Source organism: Canis aureus, chromosome 3 (assembly GCF_053574225.1).
Source record: "Canis aureus isolate CA01 chromosome 3, VMU_Caureus_v.1.0, whole genome shotgun sequence".
Taxonomy (NCBI): Eukaryota; Metazoa; Chordata; class Mammalia; order Carnivora; family Canidae; genus Canis; species Canis aureus.
In genome coordinates, this window is record NC_135613.1 from 12,783,847 (window position 1) to 12,807,627 (window position 23,781).

The following is a 23,781-nucleotide window of genomic DNA, read 5'->3' on the forward strand; positions in this document are numbered from 1 at the left end:
ACAGTGTGAAGGACCAGGGTTGGGGAGGGAGGCCGAGGAGGGCACAGGTACGCGTGCGCAGACAAGCAAACGTCCCCCTCTGAGGTGTCAAGGCAGGTCGCCTCGCGGGCTTCCGCGTGGAAAGGCCAAGCAGCAGCTAGACATCCAGGCCTGAAGCTTGGGGACCACATGGGGTATCTGGAGACCCGGCATGCCGGGCAACAAGAAGAACCCTGAGGCTCCCCAGCAGATACAGCTCGGAAAGAGAAGCAAAGTACCGGGCAGACTCACAGAGCGTCCAGACAAACACAAGGGGTTCAAGAGACGGAGAAGGAGCCGCTGCGAAGCAGAAAGAGAACTGGGCAGAGGGTCACGGAAGCCAAGAGAGAAAAGGGTTTCAGGAAGCAGGTTCACTACTGGGGGTGCCCAGGGGTGCAGCAAGATGGCCTAGTTCCACTGGGACTTGACAACAGAGGCCCTTGATGTCCTCAAAAAGAACAACCTTCGCAGGAGAGTGCTCGGGATGAAACGCGGACAGGGCAAGCTCCAGAGTGAGGAGGTGAGGGAGCGCAGACTGCTCCTTCACATCCTGCTCTGAAGGGAGCAGAAAACCCAGCCAGAAGCAGGAAAGAATGGGAGCAGAGCAAGACTCTTCGCTGGCAAAGGCTCAGGCCGTGGACGCTGTTTCACTGCTGGTGGGAAGGGCAGGGGTGAGGAGGAAGGAGAGGTGGGGACAAAGAATGAGGTCCTGGAAGAGAAGAGAGAGAGGACCCAACGCCACAATGAGGGACGGTGGGCCCCGGGTCTGCACAGGCCCCGGGCTGGGGACTCAGGTCCATCGGGCCTCTTCCCAGAAGCAGGGGAGGGTCAGGCGAGGTGGGCTTCTCACGCACCCTCGGGTGTCACAGGCTGGGACCCTGCCCACGTGTCTACGAGACAATCAACACTGTAAGGCAGAGAAAGGAGAGGGTACAGGATTGGGCCACCGGGGAGAACTGTTCTCCCGGCAAAACGGAGGCCTGTCCAAAGTTCCAGAAACTGTAGTCAGACCTGCCTGGAGATGGCAGGGTCACCGAGCTTGGGAAAACAGAGACTCCAGAGCAGAGCCCTGGCACGCAGGGCGCCCAGCAGCATGCCACTCCCAGGCCGGGACCCACGGTGGGCCCCAAACAGCCCAACTAGCCCAAGGCCAAGGCCCGGGTGCCCGTCCACCACACAGGATCTCAGAAGGAGACCAAGCAGGCCCACTCGGGTCCCGAGACAAACCCCATCCAACCAGGGCTGATTACTGGGCTACCCTGAGGCAGTCACCAGGCCTCACGCCACCCCACCCCCCACCCCCACCCCCGTCCCTGTCCAGCTGTCTCAAACAGAAGCCGCCACAGGGCCAGCCCCGGCCCACCGCGCTCGCCATCAGGAGGGAAGGCGGGCATCCTCCTTCTCCTCCCCTCAGAGGACCCTGCTCCTTCCCGGCTCTGGCCAGCAGGCACCCCTACCTAGCCCCGGGCCACCAAGGGTTCGGCCACAGGCAGATCTGAACCCACCACGCTGTTCCTCTCCCAACCTCAGACCCGGCCTCCTTTCTTCCTTCCTCCCATGCACATAACCCATCTCATCTCCCCCCCCCCCCCGCCCCCACGAAACTCTACCATCATCCCACTTGCATCTCTAACCATCTAACCATCTCTCCTTCCCTCAGAGGATCAAAAGTTCACGCCCGCACAAGTCCCCCAGAAACCTCTCCCTCCTTCCCCTGAGCCCAGCTTTGTCAAGCCAGCTCCTCTTCCACGTACCTTCGGGGTTCCCCTCTGACCCTCAGCGTTTTCATATGCTTGAGTCCTCCCAACCAATTTCAGAAATGGAACAAAAGCTCCGTAACAGTCTTCAAAGAATGATTTTGAATTTTAAAAATTCTGAATTATAAAAATTATGGTCTTGGCAAAAAAAAAAAAAACAAAAAAACAAAAAACCACACACACACACATAGGAGATTATGATTTCCCGTCAGGGCACCTGGGTGGCTCAGTTGAGCGTCCGACTCTGGGTTTTGGCCCAGGTCACGGTCTGGGTGTCGTGGAATTGAGCCTCACAGCGGGATTCTCTCTCTCTCCCTCTGCCCCTTCTGCTCACAGACGTGCACTCTGTCCCTCAAATAAATAAATAAAATCTTAAAGGGCACATGAGTGGCTCAGTCGGTTAAGCATCTGCCTTTGGCTCAGGTCATGATCCTGGGGTCCTGGGATTGAGCCCCACATCAGGCTCCCTGCTCGGTGGGGATCCCACTGCTCCCTCTCCCTGTGCTGCTGCCCCTGCTTGTGTGCTCGCTCTCTGTCAAATAAATAAAGAAAAATCTTAAAAAAAAAAAAGCGCTTTCCCTTCAGAGGAAACAACCAGTCCCAATGAGCTATCCAGATGTCCACCTGAGTGTCTCCACCTGTCTGTGACCTTTCCTTACTCCTTAGTGATTGCAGTGGCCGGAGGTCATGTCAGAACTGACTCTTAATGTGATCTCACAACCCGTCTTTTCACTCGACAAATATTGTTTCTGTTTTTGTTTTTTCAATTCAAATTCAATGAGTTAACATGTACTGCTTATTGGTTTCAGAGATAGAAGCCAGCAATTCTCATCAGTCTTATAGAACACCCAGTGCTCATCACATGTCCTCCTTAATGCCCATCACCCAGTGGCCCCGTCCCCCCACCCCCAGCACTCCATAGCGCCTATTGCTCCTGCTACTCACACCCTCTTGCCCCGTTTTATTCGGACTCCTACTGCCCCCTGGTCACGTCTTCGCCGGCCTCTCTCCCCCGCCCGACCTTCCGACTCCATGTCCCTCGGGGTGCTCCGGGAGTAGCCTCTCCCCTCGGTCCGCTACTCTCCAGGGTGACTTCACCGCCTACCGTGACGCGTGGCCCCACCTCTAGTTGAACCCCGGCCGTGTCCACTTGGGTTCCCGGAGGTCAAACTGAGCACATCCAACAGGGACACCCATCCTCCTCAATCTCCAAACCTGCTCCACTCCTGCGTCCCCAGCGACACCATATACGGGAACCCTGGGTAATACCGAGGGTTCTCATCTCCTCCACGCGGCCCGCCAGCAAGGAGCAACGCTTCCACACGCTACACTTCTCTCATCCCCACCGCAGCTAGAGTACAGGCCGCGCCCCTGCTCAGATTACTGCAGAAGCTTCCGTCATGACGGGGCTTCTGCCCACCGTGCTCCTCCCCACCCCCCACAATCCTGACAGGACTCTGAGCCGGTCTTCTCAAGTGAAAATCTTGCTTCACGCCCTTGCTTCAAACTCTTCAATGACCCTCTGATGTCCTCAGGAAAAGGCCATCTCCTTAACAGGAAGTGCAGGATGCTTCACCATCTGGCTCACTTGTCGTCCCTGGTCGGTCGGTCGGTCGGTCGGTCTCTCTCTCCCTCTCTCTCTCTCTCCAGACTGAACTACTTGTAATCAATTCCTCAAACGGGACAGGATTCTGGGCACACTGTTCCTCTAACCAAGTAGTCTAGTTCCTGCCACTCCCCCCGACCCTCAAACGAAGGTCATCCCCTCAGCTCTCAGCCTGTTTGACACCGGATCAGACCTCCTCTCCCCCAGTGCTGAGGCGGGTGACGCCTCCACATTCTCCCCTATCACCCGCACTTCTCCCAGCACAGAGCTTCCCGGGCTCTCTCGTGGTCTGTTCGCCACTCAGGGAAGCAGCGCAACAACCCAGCTGACCATGCAGGCTCCTGAGGCAGACAGCTGTGGGCCTGAAAACCTCCCCCACCTCTCATTGGCTCTAGGACTTTCAGCAAGTCAGACCGTTTCTGGCCCTTGGGCTCCTCATCCAGAAGGTGAGCTAGGACTACCTACCTCGCACACCTGCTGCAGACACTCCATCTGACAGTAAGGAACAACCCGGCGACTGGCACCTAAGAAGCACCCAGTAAGTGGTACTTTCTAGCTCCTATTGTAATGGAGCTCTCTGGGAGCCCGGACCAATTATATCATGATTTTCCCAGCATTCAGGGTAGGCACCCAGGAAATACACGTTGATGAATGGACAGAGAATGCACGACAGGGGAAAAAGCTCAATGAGGACTCGGAGGTCTCAAGGCCAGGCCCTCAGATTTGACGGGATATCTAAATCACGTGAAAGCATTTTAAAAAAGAAAATGGTACTATTTTCATAGGCAGTTACAATCGGCTTGCTAGATGCTGCTTCGTGTGTACAGCTGACTCAAGCCTCACAATCCTAGGAGGCAGATATCAGAACTTCTTTTCTACACTCCCGGAAGCTGAGACACAGACAAGTACCGCATCTATGATTCTCGAAGGCCAGTGAGTGGCAGAGCCAGGAGTCAAACCTTGCCAGGCCGGCACCACCGAATCTACCCTAGAACGTTCCTCCCTGCTACCTTTCAAATAAGATCAGATGAATAAAGAAAGGGTAGTTGTGAGGACAGAACCACCAGGCACACCCCCTGGCAGGATAAAAGGAACTGCAAAAGTCCCAGAAGCAGCATGATGACAGATGAGGTCCCAGATGGAAGAAACTATGTTAAAAAGCCTCTGGCGATAAGAACCGAGGAGAGGATTCGTGACCTCGTGTGCATCGTGACCTTCAGAGAGAGAGTCACCGAAGTGGTGAGGGCAAACAAGAACAGAAGAGGATTTTAAGTGGATAAACAAAGAAGGAAGGCACCAGAGTATCCCTGTAGGTTTGGCAGCAAAACCAAAGCAAAGCTTGCAAGCAGAGGCGGGAAAAAGCCAGTAGAGAAGAAACTGAAGATGGCAAAGACCGAGAAATAAAAGATGCCACCGGGTTTACAGCACCTTTTACGGACGTTGGTGTGCGGCGGCACCTACCTTAGGTTCTATTTAAGTAACCTCTACACCACTCCAACTAACCAGCAAGTCACGTGCTCTTCCGACTGAACAAGCCAGGCACCCCTAAAATACACTACACCTTTTTAAAACTAAGATGACCCCACAATGTTTTCTACTAAGAAGAAAAACACCTGCCCAGCAACCTCCGTATGGGGCCTAGGTACGCTCACATCCGCGCACACCAACAAGGGCGAGAGGACAGCTCCAAGGCCCTGAGTTGTTCCTCTGCATGGTCACGGCGCGTGTGCGAACGGGCCGCTGGGGACCAGGGGGCCCGGTGAGTGGGGGTCGATCAACATTCCCCCCACCTGCCTCAGCCTAAGAGCCACCTGGCACGTCTCTAGCCCAGGCTGCGTCTCTGGAGAGCCTGACCCTACTGGTCCTGGTGTGTAATCCTCAACAAGTGCCCCCAGGTGATCAGGCAAGTTTAGGAACTTAACGCAAATGCCCAGCGCCGGCCAAGTGCGCCCCGTGGCCCGGCTCCCGTCCCCCGGACGTCAGGCTTCCACGCCCCGGCAAATGCACTCGAGGGTCCCGGCGCTGACCTGTGTCCTTCCCGTCGGCCCCGAGCGGTCACGCGCCGCGAACACAGCTCCCTGCCCGGCCTACGCTTCTCCCGGTAACGCGGCCGCCGCTCTCCGCAGCCGTCCGCCGATCCGGGAAGCACCGGAGGGGCGCGCGTCTCCAGGCGGGAAGCGACTGCACCCGCAGGGGAGCCAGCCCCGGCGAGACCCGCCTCGTCCGCGCGAGGGGCCGCGCACCCCGAGGCCGGGGGCCCCGGCGAGGTCGCCGCGGACGCCCGGAGGAGCCGCTGCGCAGGCCCGGGGCAGCCGGGCACGGGTTCCCCAGGCCCGGGACGCCGCGGCCGGAGGGGAGAAACGGGGCGGACCCCCGTCGGCCCGGACGCCCGAGGCCGAGGCGAGCTGGCGCAAGCGACGCGACCCGGGGGCGGCCGGGACCCCCCCCCGGGAGCCCGGAGCGGAAGGGGGCCGCTGAGACGCGCGCGGAGCGGAGGCCGGAGCGGCCCCGCCGCCGTGTCCTCACCTCACGGGCCCCGGCGGGCTCCGCGGGCCGCAGCACAAGCCCCGGCGGCAGCGGGGCAGCAGCCACAGCAGTTGCCGGGAGCGGTCCCGGCGCCAGAACCGGGGCCGAGGAGGCAGCGAAGGGGGCGGGGCGGAGGGAGTAAAAAGTTCCGGGGAAGCCCGGGACCGCGACCTTCCGCGCTTTACGGCCCCCAGCAAGGGTACGCCGGCGCCCGGCCGTCGCTGCCGCGCACGCGCGCGCCGTGACGTCCCCGAGGCGGCCCCGCCCCTGCCACGTGGGGCTTGTTTGGGTCTCGCGAGGCCCCGCCCCGGGGCTCTGGGCCGCGCTGGGCCGCGGCGCGGGTCCGGGCGGGCTGGGGCGCGGGCTCGCGGCTGGGAGTGGGGGCGGGGGCTGGGGCTGGGGCTCGGCCGCCCGCCCGCTTGACCCCGACGGGGGGAGCCGGGACGTCCGCCGTGGGCGGGACGTCCGCCGTCCGCAGAAGGGCGCGCGGGACCGGCGGGCGCTCGGCGCCTCCTGGGCGAGGCTCTGGGGGGCGCGGCCGAGTCCCGCCTGCCGGCCCGGCCTGACCTCGGAGCGCGACTGGAGACCCCGAGCTGCGGCCCGACGTCACTCCGCGTCCCCGGCTCGTCGCGGTCGCGGGAAGGGGGCTCCTTGCGTCCGCCCCGAGGTGCCCGCCGCCGCCCGCGCTCCCCGTGCGCGGCCCGGTTCCCTTCCCCGGGGAGCGCCGCGCCTGCGCCTGCGCCGTCCGTCGGGCCGCTGCGGTTCCCGCCCGTTGCAGGCCCGGCCCTCCCTCCGCAGCGCCGCGGTCGTGGGCCGGGCGGGCTCCCCGGCGCTCGGAGCCCGGCCCGGCGCGGCGTGCAGTCCGCCCCCCGAGTGGGCAGCGTGCTCGGGCTACGGCGGCCCGTGCCGGCTGCGCCTCGTCCTCCTTTCCCGCCCGTGGGATCCGAGCCCCGGCCCCGCGCAGGCCCCTGGCGTCCCTGCGGCCCCTTTCGGCCGAGGCGCCCGCGTCAGGGAGGGGCGGGCCAGCGCGGGCCGCGGGGCTCCAGGCCGCCCGCGAGCTGCAGACGTGGCTCCCCGCGGGGCCGCCGCTTCACTCGCACGACGCGGCGCCCGAGTTCTGGCTGCTGAGCCCGGAGACTCCGGGAGCGCAGAGGACGTGCTGGACTCGGTGCTGGAGAAACGATCGAGCATTCTAGCCAAGGGCTGAGAGCTTGGGGCCACCCGACTGGCCCGAAGACGAGCGACTAGACGAACCCATCCGAGGTGTATTCCTGGGGAGCCAGGCCCGATGGCCGGACGCGGCAGTGTGGGGAGAAAACCTCGCAGCTTCCCGGCCGAGCGGCGTGACCATGCCCTGCCGCGCCGCTCGTGGGCTAAGGACTGGGAGGAAGCCCGCTGTCCGCACGGAGCGGAGGGTGCCGCGCGGTGACCGTCGAGGCGTGGATTCCCTGCCGGCGACGCGCAGCGAGGAGCGGTCGGCACAGCTTTCCCTCTTCCCTCAACCCATGACCATCACACATGTCTTCATAGGACCTTCTCCTGCTGCTCGGACTCAGCTTTGCAACCCTCGGGGACAGAGATTGCAAGGGGTGGGGAGAGGGTATTTTTAGCATCTGTTTCAAAAGATCTGTGCCGGGATTTCCTTTGCACACCAAGACCTGGAGCCGAGGTCTCCGGCCTTAAGGCCCCGGAATGTCCCCTGGGGGGTGTAGACAGGAAGAACAAAAAGTAACTTCACTCATTCTGAGGGTTCCCGTCCTCGCCCCATAGCTTCCAGTCCCCAGATCAAAGGCCTTTCTGCAGCTTGTTTCAATCAAGGGGTTTCTAGCAGCACAGTGAACGCTTTGTTCTCCGGTCTACTCTTAGGATACGGGAAATGCCATTGTGATTAGGGTACAGGGCTGTAACTCCTTATTTACGTTTGTAAATGTGCAGTCGCCTCAGCCCCTTTCTACCCCCCTGTAGGGTCGGCACGAGGTCCCGAGGACATTTAAGGCACTTTCCTGCGAGGGGGGTCTTTCTCAGCAGCCCTGTGACTTTAGGCACCCAGAATGACCAGCGTTTCCGACTCCACGAACGCAGTGGGAACATCGTGCCCTGTGTTTCGATCAAGCCGATTTTATTTTATTTTAAAGATTTTATTTATTTATTCATGATAGTCACAGAGAGAGAGAGAGAGGCTCAGAGACACAGGCAGAGGGAGAAGCAGGCTCCGTGCACCGGGAGCCCGACGTGGGATTCGATCCCGGGTCTCCAGGATCGCGCCCTGGGCCAAAGGCAGGCGCCAAACCGCTGCGCCACCCAGGGATCCCGATCAAGCCGATTTTAATTAAGATGTTCTTTGCCTGCTACTAGGTTTGTAAATGAATAAACACACATTTTAATCACTCTGGCCGTGTCCACTTGGGAAAAGTCCTTCATCTCTAGTGATTTATGTATGTATTTGCCATCACAAGGATAAACATTGTACGTAAGACCATTTGCATCTGTTACCAGAGTGTGAAACGGAATTTGGACACCGAGGTACAGCACACACAGGCATCGTATCACCCGCCATCAGTGGTGGCTTGGCTGGAGACAGAAAGCCTCCCTTCCTCCTTCTGAAGGTCATGAGGGCACACACCTAAACCTTTAACCCACAAAACAGTGAACTAGTCCAGTTAAGTGCTCAGCGTGTGGTAGATGCCAGCGGTGGTGCCTTAGAATCACCCGGGGACACCTAAAGCAATCTCCTCTGAGCGAACTGGAATCAGCGAGGCTGGAGGTCTGATCACTACTTCCCAGGGGATTTCCAGGAACTTCTCTTGTGTCTAGATACCACTGCATGACGACTGTGTAAGAATCTGGAGGGGAGCCCTGGCGGCTCAGCAGTTTAGCGCTGCCTTCCACCCAGGGTGTGACCCTGAAGACCCGGGATCGGGTCCCACGTCGGGCTCCCTGCATGGAGCCTGCTTCTCCCTCTGCCTGTGTCTCTGCCTCTCTGTTTATGTCTCTGTGTCTCTCGTGAATAAATAAATAAAATCTATAAGATATTTATGATAAAGAATCTGGAGGACAAATGGTAGTTGTTGAGAGGTGTGTGGGTTAGAAAGGATTTTTCCTGGTTCCTAAGCAGGACAAGGTTTTTCTTACACATCATCCCATGCGGTCTTTATGACAGTCTTAGGAGGTGAGGTTTTAGCAGATGATGTAGACTCAGAGGTTAGCTGACTTTTCCAAGATCTCAGGGCTTGTGTGACGGTCTAGGAAACGGAGCCGAGGTTGTCCATCTGAACCCAAAGGTCTTTGCCCCGTAGCAGAAGGCATGCGGCCAGGAGGACTTGGGGCTGGTGGCTGGGTCTCCAATGCTGCAGACAGAGAGACGGAACAGAGCACGGCCTGTACCAGCGAGGAGCTCCACTGGCTGTGGTCCGTGGGCATCCGCGGCTCCTCGTTCCTCTGCCAGGTGACCCGGCAGTGCATGGACGTGCTGGAGTCTAGCTCTCGTCCTGTGAGCTTGGTTGGCTTCAGCCACGCTGAGACCTTTCTTTAAAAGACAGGCAGCAGCCACGGTGTGCGGGTCTGCAGCGAGGCCTTAAGCGAACTCTGCACGCTCATTAGCCCTGCTGGGGGCTGCTCTTCATCAGAAGACGGTGCGCCCTGTGTAGCCACCATGTCGTGGAGGGTCACGCAGGATGAGAGACGCGGGAAACAGATCTGACCTCGACCTGAAGCCGAGTGCACTGACCCACAGCCTGAAGCAGCTGCCCGGCCTAACCGCAGTCCCCTGCGGGCCCGTAAGCATGAGACGAAATGCTTGTGCAAGGCAGCAGGTCTTGGGCTGGTTTGTGGGCCGCCTCTTGCAGCAAATGGAGGGTCTCCGCCAGTGTCGGCGTGTCGGAATGATGCCACCGGTCCCCAGCCCCTCGAGGAATTCTCCACTCGCTGCAGCCTGGACTCACTGGTCTTTATTCGGCTCACCTCGCCGACGTTCCAGCAGCTCCATGCGGGGATCCCGTAGGCTGACACGGCACGAACACCCTCATCGTCTTGTCCCGCACATCTACTCTTATTTCGCTTCCACAAACGGTGGACCGAACTACAAACCAGGGAGCCATCTGGTGGCTCCTCTCACTGCTCCCTGAACCTCCAGCTCATCGGCCACACAACCAAGTCTGTGTCCCCGTATCTCTCGTCTCTTCTGGCCTCTGCTTTGCCAGCATCCCTTGCTGTGGTGACCATCTCTGAGAAGATGTCCCTGCTTCTCGTGTCACCCCATCCTCGCTCTGCAGGATTATCTTTCCAACTACGTCCAATCATTTTACTCGCTGGCTGACTTAGCACATACACCTGACTCCCTGTTGTGGGGGAGACCGTTCACACTCTTTGGTGTGCAGAGCAGGGTTCATGGTGGCCCTGGGGCCCAACTGCGAGTGACCCTCCGGCCCGAATCCTGCCCCATTTAGCCCCTGTGCGCAGCTCATCTTGTCTCGTATCTTGCTCTCAAGCCACACTCAGCCAAACCCCTCATTTGCTCGCTAAGCTGCCCTTCCTGGCACCTGCCCTTCTGTGTTTGGGAAAGAATTCTGAATTTAGAATCAGATGGACCCTCACGGCCCTTCCACTCAGCTTGGCACCCCTCCAGAATTTCTGAACCTCGGCACACCATCACCAGCTTGTCGTCGGTGGAGCCTTTCCTTCCCAGGACACCTGGATCCCTCGGGGGTGCCCGCTCTACTCCTTCCACCTCTGTCTTTGCGCTTCTCCCCGACTCGTTCTATCAGTCCCTCCGAGGAACTGGCTTCTCTGAGCCCCCAACACCTAGTATCGTGCCTGGCATCTAACAGATGATGGAACGAATGGGGGAAAGTGCGAGCAAAAGTTCCATTTGCCAATCTGTAAAATGGGGATAATATCCTGGCCTCAGAGAACAGCGGGCATTTGGTTTCTGCCCGTGGCCCTCTGTGTGACCAGTAGGTGGCGCTGTGATCTACGAATTCACGTTTCCTGGGGCCTCTGGGGCCTACATGTGGAGTGCAGGTGGTCTGGATGAACTAAAACCCAAATCAGACTAATCAAACCTCCCCCTGAGAGGTGCTAACCCATGCGGCCCCTGTCCTCTGGGCGGGGGCGGGCGGGACGCAGCGGAGAGGCTCCTTCTGCAGCCTTGAATGGAGGGACATGCCCATTCCTCCCGCTGTGCTCCCCTGGGGAGGCTCCGTGGAGTTAGGGACCCTCAGACACTTGGATCTGGGGCCTCATCTGACTCGGACCCTCATCGTTCAAGGTGAAAGGGCCATTGTCCTGTTTGGTTAAGAACATGACTTTGGAGCTGACCTGGCCTGGGTCCGAATGCCCGCACCGCCTCACCCTTGGTGTATGACCCTGGGACGGTACCTTTCCTGAGCCACCTGTGTAGTAGTCACCCATCACCGATAGAGACTATCGGGAAAGAGACCGGGTTCTATAGGATGTGTATATATAGAGAGATTTATCTAAAGATTTGGCTCACCCGACCGTGGGGGCTGGCAGGTCTGAAACCTGCAGGCAGGCAGGCGGGGTGGGGACCCCAAGGAATAGTTGATGCCGAGATCTCCCGTTCAAGGGTAGTCTCGGGGCAGCATTCCTTCCCCTCTGGAGACCTTCGTCCTTGGATGCCCAGCTCCGCTCCTACAGGCTCCGGCTTGGAACCTCACAGCAGCCTCCCAGGGAAGCTGGGACCCTGCATGCGTCTAGTCTCTCCAGCCCATGACCGCGAGGGACCGATTCCCTCCAGTCTTGAGGAACAAAGGCAGCTGGGACCCCTGGCCACAGAGGGGAGTGTCAACACGGGGGCTCCTGGCCAGAGTCTCACCACAGCAGAGATGCCCCACTTGTGACAGAGACGCCCCACTTGTGACAGGCTCTCCTGCTCCTGCAGCTTCTCAAATGGAAGTTCGGCAGCATCATGGGAGGGACATCCCAGTGGCAACAAGCATGGAGCATGGGAAAGCACGACCCCGGGGCACCTGGGTGGCTCAGTGGTTGAGCATCTGTCTTTGGCTCAGGCCATGATCCCAGAGTCCTGGGATGGAGCCCTCCATTGTGATCCCGGCTCAGCAGGGAATCTGCTTCGCCCTCTCCCTGTGCCCCACTCCCCTGCTCATGCTTGCTCTCCCTCCCTCCCTCCTCTCTCTCTCCAATAACCTAAAAAGAAAACCAAAAGCAAACAAACAAAAGCAAGTGCCCATTCTCCTTTCCAAACCTCCTTAGTGCAGAGGTCTGGGCCTGACGACACACCTGCCTGTTCTAGGCTCCACCTTTTCCTCTCAAAATGCTTTGTAAACGTGAGGTCCCTATACTCTCCTCAGCAGGCGTTAGGCACAGACTCTCCTTATGACCTGGTGCCACACCTCGTCCCAAATGTAAAATTCCCTTTGCCTGACTGGGACCTGCTTGCCTCCCCCAGGCGGGATGCCAGGTGTCAGACTGCGGCTACTCAGCCTGCCAGGAACCAAGAGGAACAAGAGAGGGGGATGCAGCCTCAGGCTCCTGCCCACTGCAAGCCCCACCGCACCAGCCGAGGCAGAGGCAGGATCTGGGGTCTCTGGAGGGTGAGGGACCCCTCCGGCACCCAGGAGCCCTCCCCAGAGAAGCAGCCCTGGCCTAAGGGAGCCGGCCTTGGGCAACGCTGGTCTCCTGCCGCCCCAACCATGCAAAGGCCTTGGGTCTTACTCTTTTTCTAAGAGCTTAAGCATACGCTTTTGGTGACTGAATTTTTTAATTTTATGTTTATTTTTTATCAAAATAATGCGGATACTAGTTTTTAAGTCAAGCAAAACTACAAGGCTGATGATGGTAAAAGCAGTTCCCCGACCAAGCCCACCCGTGGGATTCTCGGCCAACTCTCGCAGCTCTTTCTTCTGGTGCTAAGTCCATCTCCTCACCCACCCTTATACTGCTGTTTCTCATACTTTAAGTTCAGAAATCCTCCCCTGACTTAGACCATGATGTAGCTCTCACACCACACACATACTCCTTCCCCCCACTTGCCACCTGTATTTTTTTAAAGATTTTTTTTTAAAGATTTTAAAATTTATTTTGAGAGAGGTTGGGGGTGGACAGGGGGAGTGGAGGGACAGGGGGAGAGAGAATCTCCAGCTGACTCCATGCTGAGCACGGAGCCCAACCAGGACTTGATCTCATGACCCCAGACCATGACCTGAGCCAAAATCAAGCGGGTGCCCCACAGACTGAGCCACCCAGGCGCCCTGCTATCTACTGTTTAAACTTTTTCTTTTCCCTTTTGGACTAAGTCAATATTATTTACATTGTTTGACTTCATAAAAAATATTTGCGGCTGAGCCATGCCATGTGCCATGATTGAATTCATTCCCCTTCTCCATTTTATTATTGAAGATTTCAGAGGTTTGCAAAGCTGAAAGAAAATTACAGTGAACTCCCAATTACCTAAAGTTAGACTCTACCATTTTACTAAGCATCCTTCATCACATCTTTTGCTCATCTGGTCATCCCTACGCTCGTTCATTTATCTATCTTGCTTTTGGTACATTTCAAAGTAAATGGTAGACATAGGTACTCTTCACCTAAATATTTTTCTTGTGATATCTCTGTCTGGTTTTGGTATTGGTATAATGCTGGACTCATAAAAGAAGTTGGTGTTTCTCACTGTTTGTTTTTTAAACAGCTCAATGGGGCTATATTTTATATGCCAGGAATTCCATCTGTCATGTATGCACAGTGGAATGAATTTTAGTGAATTTATATATTCATCCAACTCTCACCACAATCCTATTTCATAACAGGTTTATCACCCTAAGAAGTTCTCTCATGAATTTTTAAATTTTTAAATTTATTTATTAGAGAGAGATAGGGAGAGCGAGCACAGCAGGGGTGGCGGGGCAGGTGGGACAGGCGGAGGGAGAGGGAGAAGCAGGGTCCCCACTGACAAGGATCCTGATGCAGGACTCAATCCCAGGACCCGGGAATCACGCCTGAGCCGAAGGCAGATGCTCAGCCACTGAGCCACCCAAGCAGCCCTCTCATTAATTTTTTTTTCCTCTCATGAATTTTTTTTTCTCTCATGAATTTTTATGGTTAGTCCGGCTCCACTCTCTCCCCAGACAACCCCTGATCTGCTTTCTGCCTCTAGAAATTTACCTTTGCAGACATTTCCTAAGAATGAAATCACACAATATACCACCTTTTGTGTGACTTCACTCGTTTTGCTGAAGGCATTTGCAGTTCATCTGTGTTTCAGCACGAATTAAAAACTTGTTCCATTACTGTCAATTATAGCTCAATAAAGTTGGGGGGTGGAAGCTAGGTCCCTTTTAATGCTGACTGGTTCTATATTATGGCCACACACAGTTTATCAGTTCAACATTCAAGGGACCTGTGGGTTGTTTCCAGCTTTGGGCTGTTAGGAATGCTGCGGCGCTCACTTGGGGCCAAGTATGGACGTGTGTGTCTGTCTCTCCTGGGCAGTTAACTAGAAGCAAAATTTCTGGGATTCATGACAGTATATATACATTTTTAAATATTTTATTTATTCATGAGAGACACACGAAAGAGGCAGAGACACAGGCAGAGGGAGAAGCAGGCTCCACGCAGGGAGCCCGATGCAGGACTCGACGCTGGGACCTCAGATCAGGCCCTGAGAGCAAGGCAGATGCTCAACTGCTGAACCACCTAGGCGTCCCTATATTTAACTTAAAAACCTGCTAAACTCTTTTCCAAAGTGTACTTTTTTGTTTTGTTTTGTTTTGTTTTACATTGCCACCAACAATATATGCAGGTTCTGATCTCATTGCATCTCACTAAAACTTGGGAGTGTCTGTGTCTTGGCTCCTGGGACTTCGGGAGCTGGCAAGTCTGAAATCACTTGCACTCCCCCTCTGCCTGTTTCTAGGGTCAGCCAGAGATTTGGGTGAGTTTTCCCTGGAAGTAGGTACTTCCTTCTCTGATGAGTCCTTTCTCAGGCTCTTTCTTACTCTCTAGCAGCCCGGGTTATTCTGAAGTACCACACCTCGGTGGGTTTTACTAACTGGTAAAAGGTTAGCACAGGATGCTTCAGGCTGCTGCTCCAAGTTTTTACTCCCCTCTAAAAACTGCATGCTTTTGTTCAATCTCCAGAGCTCTCAGGTCATTGTGTTCTATATTTTGTCCAAAGTTGGGGTGCTTGGGTGGCTCAGTTGGTTAAGCACCTGCCCTTAGCTCAGGTCATGATTCCAGGGACCTGGGCTCAAGTCCACATCAGAATCCTTGCTCAGTGGGGAGTCTGCTTCTCCCGCTCCCCCTGCTTGTGCTCTCTCTCTTTCTCTGTGTCATATAAATGAATAAAATCTTTAAAAAACAAACATCAAAGTGTATAATTGTTATTCATTGGAAGATCTGTTTATGAGGAGCTTTCTCTTCCATTATAGAAGCTGATAGGCCACCCTCCAAAACACTTCAGCTTTCATATCATCAACTAGAGTTTAGTGTTTATTTAAAGTGTTTTGTTTTTGTTTTTTTTTGGTGGGGGGATAGATAGAGGGTAAAATTTATGTGCAATGAGAAACCTATGTGTACCATTTCCTTTTCTATACAATTTTTGGGGTCATAATGCATGTGTGCTTTATTTGTTAATGCAATATTTAAAAATTTGTCTACTTAGAAAATGAAAAATCTTGCTTCTCTCCCTCGTCTTCCTTGCGGAGTTTGGGTTGAAGCTCTAAGGGCCGCCTGCGATCAGGGTGTTTACGTGAAGCCACCAGTTTTATCTGCAGATGGATCAGTTAGAACAGATCTGCTGGGCTGAGGGCTTCCTGTTTCACATTTAACACCAGTCCTGTGTCAGAATCTTCTTTTCCCTTTAAAGGTAATTGTATCTGTTTCACTGCTGCTCCTGTGAGCCCTGTGAGGCATTCTGACAGTTCTGTCCATGGTGTATAATTGAGCAAAAGCTGTTTTGTCTTCCCTTTGAGGACACCTGCTCTCACCAGACAACCCGATGCCCTACATCAAGCTCCTACGTCAGGGTTAGGGCAACTCTTTCTTTATTTTTTTATATGTATTTTTTTATTGGAGTTCGATTTGTCAACATATAGCATAACACCCAGTGCTCATCCCATCAAGTGCCCCCCTCAGTGCCCGTCACCCAGTCACCCCCACCCCCTGCCCACCTCCCTTTCCACCACCCCTTGTTCGTTTCCCAGAGTTAGGAGTCTCTCATGTTTGGTCACCCTCTCTGATACTTTCCACTCGTTTTCTCTCCTTTCCCCTATAATCCCTTTCATTGTTTTTTTATATTCCCCGTATGAGTGAAACCATATAATGTTTGTCCTTCTCTGCTTGACTTACTTCACTCAGCATAATACCCTCCAGTTCCATCCACGTTGAAGCAAATGGTGGGTATTTGTCGTTTCTAATGGCTGAGGAATATTCCATTGTATGCATAGACCACATCTTCTTTATCCATTCATCTTTCGATGGACACCGAGGCTCCTTCCACAGTTTGGCTATAGTGGACATTGCTGCTAGAAACATTGGGCCGCAAGAAACAAACAATCCAATCATGAAATGGGCAAAAGACATGAACAGAAATTTCACCGAGGAAGACAGACATGGCCAACATGCACATGAGAAAATGCTCCGCATCACTGGCCATCAGGGAAATACAAATCAAAACCACAATGAGATCCCACCTCACACCAGTGAGAATGGGGAAAATTAACAAGACAGGAAACCACAAATGTTGGAGAGGATGCGGAGAAAAGGGAACCCTCTTACACTGTTGGTGGGAATGTGAACTGGTGCAGCCACTCTGGAAAACTGTGTGGAGGTTCCTCAAAGAGTTAAAATAGACCTGCCCTAAGACCCAGCAACTGCACTGCTGGGGATTTACCCCAAAGGCAACTCTTTGTTTCCTGAGTCTCTTACCAGGCACAGATAAGTGACTAGACCTAAACTTTCCAGAAAGACTAAAAAATATGCCCATAATATCCTCCCTGGCCTCATTCTACCCGCTGACATATGCACAACAGAGTCTGGAGCTGGCTCTTTGTCCTCCCCGGAGTCCCATGGGGCTCTGCTTGTTGGCTTCCTCTGTGAGCTTGAGGACTTTCTTGTGGAATAACCATTGGTTTTCCTCATTTTTGACAAGAATCTAGTGCTTTTCCCTTCGCTCCATCTTTTCCCCTCAGGCAGGGACATTCATAAGCCCTGGAGACAATGTGTTATATTGTTGTTTGTTCTCCAGTTCCTGGCAAGGGTGGGGTCTTCAGGGAGAAGAGCATTAGTGGGTGACTTGGAGTCAGGAGAGCCTGTGCCACTGCTGACCTGAGGCGTGTCTTTGCCCGTCCCCATCCAGGTTCCCCGAGAGCAAAATGTTGGGGCCCAGCCCCGTGACAGAGGCCGACCCCTGCCCCACAGCTATGTAATTTTTTTTAGAGTGTAGTTGTTTCTGGAATACTTGGGTTGAATTCCTGTAGGGCCAACAGGAAGAAGGCTGTGGCGTAGCCATGGTCAGGAAACTGAGCTCTGACCAGAGGCCACTGGTCACATGTGGGATGTCTGCCAGAAAAGAATGAAGAGTGTCAGGAAGTAGGGATTCGAGGACTTTCCCTGACGCTGCTTCATTATTTCAAGGGGAGGGAGTTGATGGTGATTATGGAGGTTCTAAAGCCCTCCCTAACTCCCTCAACTCCATGGGTGCGTCCACTTGGGTTCTGGGGATGGGACTGCCGCTTGTGGGAGACCATGAGTCATGGGACCTGGGAGAGGTGTGGCAAGCAGTTGTGGGCACCTCTGAAACATCCCTTCTTCCTAGACATGGCTGCTGTCCAAGGGACGGGGACTCCAAGGAGCAACCGTGGGAAGGCAAGGAGGCCAGGATTGCCAGCTGGAAGATTTCTAGAGGAGATGCCTCATCTTCAGAGGTCTAAGGAGGATCAGGCATGGGCCAGCTTCTCCCTAGGAAGCTACTCCCATCCATTATGCTGCCTGAGCACCAAAGTGCTACTTACCCAGAATCGAGACAGTAAGTGCAAGGAAAGGCCAAGGGTTCTGGAATCAGGCAGATGTGGGTTCTAATCCTGTTCTGGCTTTGGTATATGTGCTGCCGAAGCAAGCACATGGCTTTGGCTGGCTACTTGAACCTGGGTAAGTTATTTGTTACTCAGTTTCTTCACCTATAAATTGGGATAAAAAGGGATCCCTGGGTGGCGCAGCGGTTTGGCGCCTGCCTTTGGCCCAGGGCGTGATCCTGGAGACCCAGGATCGAATCCCACATCGGGCTCCTGGTGCATGGAGCCTGCTTCTCCCTCTGCCTGTGTCTCTGCCTCTCTCTCTCTCTCTCTCTGTGACTATCATAAATAAATAAAAAAAAAAATTAAAAAAAAAAATAAATTGGGATAAAAATATTTATGTGATACACAGTATAGCACACTTAAATTTTTATTAATGTGAATCTATTAATTTTTAAAATTTATTAAAATTGATATTTAATTTTAAAACAATATAGATAATGCAGAAATTTTTAAAATGCCCCCAAAAATAGACATTCAAAAGTCATCCCTTAACTTGTTTTCCTTCCATAGTAATTAATTTGTTACCTGCTGTGTTACAGGATAAATGTTACTAGTATTAATAGCTATAATGTATTAGGGACTCACTTCCAGTCAGGATGGTGCCTTATAATATCCCTACATTCACCTGTTTGAGAGACGGTGTTACCCCAGCTTGGAGGGTAGGAAGCAGGCTCAGAGGGGCAGAGCATTTTGCCTGGCAATACATGACCTATAAGGAAAGAATTCAGATTTTAAAAATCCAAATGATTTCATGTTTGTAAATCGCCTAGAACAATCGATATTAACTCCTCCTACCCACATACCTGATGCCTTTCCCCTGGGAGCTGGGCAGACAAGCTCCCTAAGAGGCAATGAGGAAGGGCGGGTTTTGTTTGTTTGTTTGTTTGTTTGTTTTTTTCATGAGAGACACAGAGAAAGGCAGAGACATAAGCAGGCTCCATGCAGGGAGCCCGATGTGGGACTCAATCCCAGAACCCCAGGATCACACCCTGAGCCGAAGGTAGACGCTTAACTGCTGAGCCACCCAGGCGTCCCAAGGGAGGACGCTTCTATATCCAGAGTCATCAGAAAACAGCAGCAAGGGATCCCTGGGTGGCTCAGTGGTTGGCGCCTGCCTTCAGCCCAGCCTTCAATCCCTGGAGTCCCTGGATCAAGTCCCACGTTGGGCTCACTGCCTGGAGCTTGCTTCTTCCTCTGCCTGTGTGTGTCTCTGTCTCTGTCTCTCTCTCTCTCTCTGTGTCTCTCATGAATAAATAAAATCTTAAAAAAAGAAAAGAAAACAGCAGTGAAACAGCAGTAGCAGGCACCAGGCTGACTTGGCTAAGTTCTTTACGTGGATCATTTTAGATTCAACTACCCTCTGAGGTAGGTGCTGCTGTTCCCATTTTGTAGAAGATAAATTTGGGCTCAGAGAGGTTAAAGAATTTGGTTAAGTTCTTAACAGCTTAGAAAAGAAATAGCAGAGACAGGATCCAAATCCAGGCAGCCCACCAGAAGAGCCTAAGCTCTGCTACAGCTCTGCCCGGGTCCCCTGGGAGGTGGCTAAGAGAAGGTGAGGGGTGGAAGGAGAAGACCTCAAGGGATAAGAAATGAAAGTCAGGAGCAAGGCTCTGGGGCTGGGATCCCAGAAACGAAGAGTTGCTGTCTGTCTTGCAGGGGCTGCGGGTTTATCGAGAAGACGAATATAAACCACAGGTGGATGAGGAGGACTAGGTCACTAGTACTCACAGCATCACAGCCACCAGGCTCACTGTTCTACTACCTACCCCGGCACCCCCCTCCCCAACAGTGATTGATTGATTGATTGATTGATTGATTTTTTTATTTTTTTCCCCAACAGTGATTTAAAACCCGCACCGTCTGTTTTGGGCAGATACAAATGAATGACAAATGAATCTGTCATTTGGGCAGGGCTTGATGGGGTCAGGGCTCTACGTGGCACGGGTGGGGCTGGCCTGAAGACTGGGGGCTGGCATCCCCTGGGGCTGCTTTACCTGTCCAGCAGTGGAGGCTGGTCGTCGGCTGAACCCCTACACGTGAGCTCTGCCCGCTGCTGCCTGGCTTCCTCCCAGCACCGCGGCGCAGCCCTTCATCGGCCATGAGACGTGCAAATTAAAACCACAGTGAGATAGCGCTACGCCCCTCCTAGGACGTCTAAACAAAAAAGACTGACCGTACCCAGTGTTGTCAAGGATGCTCTCCTCTAACTGTTTTGGAAACGGGCTGGGCAGTTTCTCCAGAAGTGAAACGTCCGCTTGCCATATGACCCAGCCATGCAGCTCCGAGGTAAGCATCCCAGAGAAAGGAAGACAACGCGTGTTCATAGCAGCTTTATCTGCCCTAGCCAGAAATGTCCATCAACAGGTGAACAGATAAGTAATTTATGGTACACAGTGAAACACAATTCAGCAATAAAAATTAACTGTTGATACATGCAACAATGTGGGCAGCTCTCCAAGCTCTCAGGCTGAGTGAAAGAAGCCAGACAAAAAAAGGTGCACCTACAGGGCACCTGGGTGGCTCAGTCGGTTAAGCATCCGCCTTCGGCTCAGATTGTGATCCCAGAGTCCTGGGATTGAGCCCCATGTCAGGCTGTCTGCTCAGTGGGGAGTCTGCTTCTCCCTCTCCCTCTGCTCCTCCCCCTACTTGTGCTTTCTCTCTCTCTCTCTCAAATAAATAGGTAAAATCTTGTTTTTTTTTTTTTTTCAAGTGCATGTAGAGTATAAAAGCCTAGAAAATGCAAACTTAACCTGTGATGACAGAAAGCACATCAAAGGTTGCCTGGAGATGCTAGGCATGGGGTGGAGGGAGGGATGACAGAGGAACACGAGCAAACTTGTAGCTTGATGGATACAATATCTTGATAGTGGTGCTGGTTTCACAGGCGTATACATGTCAAAATTTGCCAAGTTGTACACTTTAGATGGGTGGTGTTTACTGGGTGTCAATCACATCTCAACTTACAAAATGAATACTAAGGTGGAAAAAGGAAGGGTGCTTGGGGTGAGAGGAATCATGGCGGTCATCTTGGGAAACACAACCTACCTCATTCACCAGGTGTTTCCAACGTGTCAGGCACTGTGTGTGCTAAGTGCTTAACAACACTGGTACTAAGTCCACCCAACAACCCAACCCGAAGGGAAGATGAGGAGGTGGCCAACTATTTATTGTTATTATTATCTTGATGTTATCAGAGAGCCATGGGGTCTTGGTCTCTGGGAGAGGAGCGTGTCTCAGGGCTCTGATGAGCAGGACATCAGGGTTTTTCTCCCTGAGCTGCAGGAGAAGCTGCTTTCCACTTCTTGGGACAGGTCAGGAAGCAGAGGCGCCCTTTAGAAAGCAGTGAGGTGGAAGCTTGGTGGGCAGGTGTCAGGACCTGGCTGCCCAACTGAGAAGCAGGAAGGGACCTGCGGAGGGGCCTCTCTCAAGCAAGAGTGGTCCCTTCCTTCTTGTGTTAGTTGGGTCCCTTTGGACAGGTAGATGCCTGCCCAGGACCCCCTGGTAATTGTATCCAGCTCTCCCCTGGGAACCACCATGTTATGACTTGAAGTCCTCAAAGATCAGCTGAAATTGCCACCATCCCCTTTGCCCCGCTTGCAGAGGGTCTGGCCAGCCCACTGATCACCAGGGATTAGCCTGGGCAAATGCAGGAGCCAGGCTAGGTCAACCAACAAGAGCCTTGGACCTGTGCTCTAAGCAGCAGGAAGGAGACTTTTCCTTTTGCTGGGGTGGCTATGCTGGCCGACGGGAGCCTTGGTGGACATCTCTCCACCACATGGGGAAAGCCTGCCTGAGAACCAACCCAAAAGATGGTTGCAGAACAGGGAGAAGGAAAGGGATGTGTTTCTGACATCCAGTTCAGGCCTGCAGAGCCAGCCGTACCTAAAGCTGGGCCCTCTCCAGGACTTGTTTTAGGGGCTGATAATCCACCTCCCTTCCTTAAACTAGTTGCACTTGGGTTTCTGTTTCTTGCAAACCAAGTAGTCCTCTGTGCTTCGTCCCAGCACTAAGACGCCCCACCCCCTCCCCTCCAGGGGCTTTCCGAGAGACCCGAGACCCGGATATTGGGGTTGGCTGGCAATTGCACTGCACCTGTGTCTGCCCCAACCCTCCACACCTGGGGAGGAAGCAGACACCAAGCCCCCAGTTCTGAGGCCCCAAGGAGGGCTCGGCTTTTTGAAGCGCTGCATGCTCTGTTCAGTCCCAGGGCTGTAACGGAGATGGCAACCCAACCCAACCCAACCCAGGGAGCCAGGGCATCCTGGCGTGGCTGGGCCCTGTGTGTCTGGCCACTGCTCTCTGTCTCAAGTGACAGGGTGAGGTCATCCCTTCTCCCTGTTCCAGATCCTAATTAGGCCTCTCTCTCCTTTTTAATAGGGGCAGAGGGCTGCCCAACAGACAGATTCTGGTTTAGGAGCCTAGAAAGGGTAGTCTGTGGGCTGGAGAGCGGCTGGTGCACAGCCCCGTGGACCCTTCACCCCCACCCCCATGGTGAATCTAGGCCTGGGTGACAACAGGGTGCCCAGAGCAGGGATGAAGGGTCTGGGCCTGGAGGACGGAGGGCCTTGCGAAGAGCAGATGGGGGATAGAACGGGTGGTACCTCTGCCTGGGGAAGAGGGGGAGCAGATCACTTGTGCCATGCTGTCCCATGGAGCTGAGCAGCAATAATAGCAGTTGTGACATTGATTGAGCAGTTGCTCTACGCTGAACTTTCTATCATTGAATCCTTATGACCATTTATGAGGTGGGTTCTACAGCCCTCACTTTACAGTCACGCTGAGGCTTTCATAAGGTGTCCACAGTCACACAGCTAGCAGAAGGGGAGCCGACCAGGGGGCCTCCATGAGTCTGGAGGAAGTGGTGGAGGGGAGGGGGGAGGACAGATGTGGGAGGCAAGCAGAAGGAGGCATCAGCAGGAGCAGAGGGAGGCTGGGGGCCATCCAGGAGGAAGAGGTGACAGGACTTGAGAGGCTTTGTTGGAAGGGAGGACAGCTGGGTGACAGGATCAGCAGGGCCTGGAGAGGGAGGCTTGTGTACAGGCTGGTGAAGCTCCTGGGATGGGGAACGGAGAGGGCGGGGAATCTCCCTCACTCTGTGTGGAAATGAGAACAGGGAGAAACTGAGGAGTCCTCAGGGAAGAGCTTCTCCAGGAGGGCTTGCACAGGATACGGGGAGAGGGCGAGGGGGAGACGGCAGGGACTAAGGTGGAGGCACTGGAAGGGCTGATGGGGCAGGAGGGAGGGGAGGAGAAGGGGGGCAGCCGAGGGTAGTGGGGGGCAGACCAGGCTTTGACACAGGAGTGGCCAAGGCTGGGGCTGCAGAAAGGTCAGGAGAGGGCACCCCCGGTGGCGCAGCGGTTTAGCACTGCCTACAGCCTGGGGCGTGATCCTGGAGACCCCGGATCGAGTCCCGCGTCGGGCTCCCTGCATGGAGCCTGCTTCTCCCTCTGCCTCTCTCTCTGTCTCTATGAATAAATAAATAATCTTAAAAAAAAAAAAAGAAAGGTCAGGAGAGATGAAGGCGAGGATATACTACTATGTGCTGGGTCATGGTGTTTGACTGTGGTGAGAGAGAGAGGCTTGTTCTTTTCTGAATGTGAAATCTTATTTCTGATTGTAATAGTAAAGCATGAAAAATACAATTAAATAGGGGTAGGAATAGTAAAAGGTGTAAGACTTCCCATGATCCCAAACCCACACACTACTACTATTACTAGCCTTAAAGTTTCCTTCAGATTTTTGGAATACGAACCAAAACACACATACCTATGTCAGAGGATTCCCATTGCTCCCCATCTTTGCCAAAACTAAATATTACTGTCTT

General features: G+C 54.1%; 1 protein-coding gene and 1 long non-coding RNA gene across 4 annotated transcripts in view; both read right to left on the reverse strand.

The window, feature by feature from the left end:
* Positions 1-6,110, reverse strand: part of LOC144309215 (pyruvate dehydrogenase phosphatase regulatory subunit, mitochondrial) — a 36,535-nt gene extending 30,425 nt beyond the window's left edge. The window contains exon 1 of one of the 2 annotated variants that reach the window (XM_077890435.1): positions 5,908-6,110. The gene's annotated coding sequence lies outside the window, so the exon portion shown is untranslated. Of the gene's footprint in view, positions 1-5,408; positions 5,548-5,907 lie in introns of those variants that run through there. The other variant, XM_077890444.1, reaches the window with a different exon arrangement.
* A 9,960-nt stretch (positions 6,111-16,070) lies between these two features.
* On the reverse strand, positions 16,071-21,864 carry LOC144309340 (uncharacterized). Of its 2 annotated transcripts, none has more exons than XR_013375382.1 (4): positions 19,952-21,864; positions 18,583-18,666; positions 17,895-18,059; positions 16,071-16,406 (listed from the first exon to the last, which is right to left on the reverse strand). It is a non-coding gene; the product is annotated as an uncharacterized LOC144309340 (long non-coding RNA). The 2 variants fall into 2 exon arrangements; XR_013375379.1 differs by having other exon boundaries at positions 16,071-16,403; positions 19,952-20,606.
* Positions 21,865-23,781: the final 1,917 nt, after the last annotated feature.